A 4,344-nucleotide genomic window follows, 5' to 3' on the forward strand; every position below is an offset into this window, starting at 1 on the left:
GATTTTGCCCATCACTAAGTCTATGACTTTAGGGGAAAGTCACCTAACATCTGATGTCTGACTTATTTATTACTGACTTCCCCCAACCTTGTACTATTTCTAAAATATAATAATGCTGATTAGCCACTTTTTGATGTAGCAAATGAGTGAATATATAAAATTTATTCTTCCCCTCTGTAATGTGGAACAATAGTTATTTCTTCCTCATAGGAAATAATAAGGAGAAAGGGGTTGTACCCAAACCGAGACGGGGTGAAGCCTCCTCAACTATGACCTCAACTGGCTGGGATTCCACCACAACCAGGCAGTGAAGAAGTAGGCAGAACTCCCAGTGTCACTTCAAAGTGAAACATTAAAAAGGGAGCAGTTCCCCGCTGCATCCCTCATCTAGCGCCAGGTAAGGAAGAAAGGCAAAATGAAGAAGCTCGGCCAAGCAATTGAAGACCTCTTCGTGGAACTGCAAGGGATCGATCTGAACCTTGAGACTGAAGCACTGGCTGGCACTGGCTTAGTGTTGGATGAGCAGCTAAATGAATTCCATTGTCTCTGGGATTACAGCTTCTGGGAAGGCCCTGAGCGGCTCCATGCCATCGAGGAGCAACTGATCCAGGAGGGCCTCCTAGATCGCTGTGTGTCCTTTCAGACCTGGTTTGCTGAAAAGGAAGAGCTGATGTTGAATATACTGATAGATATATTGATATGTATCTATCAGCCTAGAATATATTGATCTGATGGAAACAACACAGTACATGAATGAGGGAGAACTGCACGTCCTAGCAGACACCTGTGACCCAGTTTATTTTCATCTGAACTCATACTCATGTGCCTGCCTGGCCTCAGCCTCTGTCCTCAGGCTGGTGGATGTGGTCCTGGGGGCTGGAATCTGGAATGGCATGGCATCATTAGGCTTCCTGCACATCATGCCCAGCACAGTTTTATGGATGGCTGTTGCATATTCAGTCACATGGTTGTGGCAGCCTGCTATGCTCAATAGAAACACCACATCCGGAGGGTCTTTGTGGTGGATTGGGATGTGCACCACAGTCAAAAGCACAGTTCACCTTCAACCAGGACCCCTGTGTCCTCTATTTCTTCATCCACCACTATGAGCAGGGTAGGTTCTGGCCCCACCTGAAGGCCTCTAACTGGTCCACCACAGGTTTTGGTCAAGGCCAAGGATATACCATCAATATTCCTTGGAACCAGGTGGGTATGAGAGATGCTGACTATATTGCTGCTTTCCTTCACGTCCTGCTGCTGGTCATCCTTGAGTTCCAGCCTCAGCTGGTCCTGGTGGCTACTGGATTTGATACCCTGCAAGGGACCCCAAGGGTGAGATGGCTGCCACTCCAGCAGGGTTCACCCAGCTAACCCACCTGCTCATGGGTCTGGCAGGAGGCAAGCTGACTCTGTTTTTGGAGGGTGGCTACAACCTCTGCACCCTGGCTGAAGGCATCAGTGCTTCACTCTACACCCTTCTGGGAGACCCTTGCCCTATACTGGAGTCCTCTGGTGCCCGCTGCCAGAGTGCCCAGGCTTCAGTCTCCTGTGCTCTGGAAGCCCTTGAGCCCTTCTGAGAGGTTCTTGTGAGATCAACTGAGACCAGGGAGGGGGACAACATGGAGGAGGACAATGTAGAAGAGAGAGAGGAGGAAGGACCTGGGAGCCCTTGCTCCCAATCCTGACATGACCGGTGCTACAGTCTCACACAGGACTGGTCTCTGACAAAAGTATGATGAATCACTGCAACTTGTGGGACAGCCACCACCCCAAGGTACCCCAGGGCATCATGTGGATCATGTGCCGTCTGGAGGAGCTGGGGCTTGCTGGGGGCTGCCTCACTCTGCCACGGCGCCCCTCCACAGACGCCGAGCTGTTCACCTGCCACAGTGCTGAGTACGTGGTGCATCTCCAGGCCACAGAGAAGATGAAAACCCAGGAGCTGCACCGTGACAGCTTTGACTCTATCTACATCTGCCCCAGCACCTTCGCCTGTGCACAGCTTGCCACTGGCACTGCCTGCTGCCTGGTGGAGGCCATGCTCTCAGGAGAAGTTCCGAATGGTGCTGCAGTGGCATGTACCTCAGGACACCATGCGGAGCAGGACACAGCTTGTGGTTTTGCTTTTTAAACTCCGTGGCTGTGGCTGCATTCCATGCCCAGGCTATCAGTGGGTGTGTCCTGCGGATCCTGATCATGGATTGGGATGTTCACCATAGTAATGGAACTCAGCACATGTTTGAGGATGACCCCAGTGTGCTATATGTGTCCCTGCACCGCTATGACACTGGCAACTTCTTCCCCATGGGAGATGAGGGTGCCAGCAGCCAGATCAGCCAAGCTGCAGGCACAAGCTTCACCACCAATGTGGCATGGAATGGGCCCCTCATAGTTGATGCTGACTGCCTAGCTGCCTGGCATCACCTGGTGCTTCCCACTGCCTGCAAGTTTAACCCAGAACTGGTGTTGGTTTCAGCTGGCTTTGACACTGCACGGGGGGACCTGCAGGGGAGCTTCCAGGTGTTATCTGAGGTTTACGCCCACCTCACCTACCTGCTGATAGGTCTTGTCAGTGGCAGCATTATTCTTATCCTAGAGGGTGGCTATATGCTGACGTCCATCTCAGAGTCCATGGCTGCCTGCACTTGCTCCCTCCTTGAAGACCAGCCAACCGTCCTGACCCTGCCAGGGCCCCCACTATCAGGGTCCCTGGCCTCAATCACTGAGACCATCCAAGTCCATCATAGATACTGGCCCAGCTTACGGGTCATGAAGGTAAAAGATAAAGAGGGATTCTCTAGTTCTGAGTTGGTCACCAAGAAGGCACCCCACCCAGCCAAACCTAGGTTAGCTGAGTGAATGACAACATGAGAAAAGAAGGTTCTGGAAGCAGGCATGGGGAAGGTCATCTCAGCATCATCTGGGGAAGAGTCCACTCTGGGTCGGACTAAGTCAGAGACAGCTGTAGTGGCACTCACTGAGGACCAGTCCTCAGAGGCAGCCACTGGGGGAGCCATGCTGGCCCAGACCATCTCCAAGGCAGCCATTGGTGGAACCATGCTGGGCCAGACTACCTCAGAGGAGGCTGTAAGTGGAGCTACACTGACCCCGACCACCTCAGAGGCAGCCATGGAGGGAGCCACACTGGACCAGACTACGTCAGAGGAAGCTCCAGGGGGCACCAAGCTGATCCAAACTCCCCTAGCCTGGAGCACGGACCACTAGACCTCCCCCACATCCTCACCTGTGCAGGGATCTACACCCCAGATATCTCCCAGTACACTGATTGGCAGTCTTAGGACCTTGGAGCTAGGCAGCAAACCTCAGGGGACCCCAGAATCTCAGTCCCCAGAAGAAGAGAACCTAGTAGGAGAGGCAGATGGAGGTCAGGATACAGCTGATTCGAAGCTGATGCAGGGATTTAGGGTCCTCACTGATTAGACCATATTTCATGCTGTGGCACCAGTGCCCTGGTGTCCTCCTTTGTTGGCAGTATGCCCCATACCTGCAGCAGGCCTGGATATGACCCAACCTTGTGGGGACCATGGAACAATCCAAGATAATTGTGTATGTCTCTCTTGCCATCAGGTCTACTGTGGTTGTTACATCAATGTCCACATTTCTGATACCAGGGAAACTCTGGGCATCCACTGGTCCTCAGCTATGTCCACCTGTCGACCTGGTGTTACTACCGTCAGGCCTATGTCCACCACCAGGCTCTCCTAGGTATGAAGAACATTGCCCACCAGAACAAGTTTGGGGAGGATATGCCCCACCCACACTAAACCCCAGAATTTGCACCCTCTTCACCTTCTGAGGCCCATGGTAGACCAGCCGTAGCTCATTCCAGCCTGTACCTTGGATGAAGGGTAACTTCCCACTGCATCCCATCCTGAATATCCTTTGCAACTCCCCAAAAGTGCTTATTTGAGTGTTAATACTTTTAAGAGAACTGCAACAATTAATTGTGGATCTCCCTCTGCCCATTGCCTGCTTGAGGGGTACCACTACAATAGCCCAGAAGGAAAGGGGAGCAGCTCAGTGGCCCCAAGAGGGAGCTGTCATGAGGATAACGTTGGTGGGAGGGGAGTTAACTGGCAGGCATAGCAAGGTTGCATATATAATAAAGCACAAGCTGTTACCAAAAAAAAGAAAGAATAAAAATGAAATGTGCTGTAAAAGGTATATGTCGCAAAAGAAAAGGAGGGTAGTGGCAATGCTATGTAAGAAGACTTGTAACTTGAAGAAGTGTAGCTCATGTAGTTGGCTTTGGGAAGAAGGATTGGCTGGTGGTGGATGGACGGAACATTGAACTATAAAGAGTAACGTTAGTGTTCTTCCACT

The 4,344-nt window shown here is 51.6% G+C and overlaps 1 pseudogene; it reads left to right on the top strand.

Moving 5' to 3' along the window:
* Positions 1-257: 257 nt before the first annotated feature.
* Positions 258-3,787, top strand: LOC100403164 (protein deacetylase HDAC6-like; annotated as a pseudogene).
* Positions 3,788-4,344: the final 557 nt, after the last annotated feature.

Source organism: Callithrix jacchus, chromosome 3 (genome assembly GCF_049354715.1).
Source record: "Callithrix jacchus isolate 240 chromosome 3, calJac240_pri, whole genome shotgun sequence".
Lineage (NCBI taxonomy): Eukaryota > Metazoa > Chordata > Mammalia > Primates > Cebidae > Callithrix > Callithrix jacchus.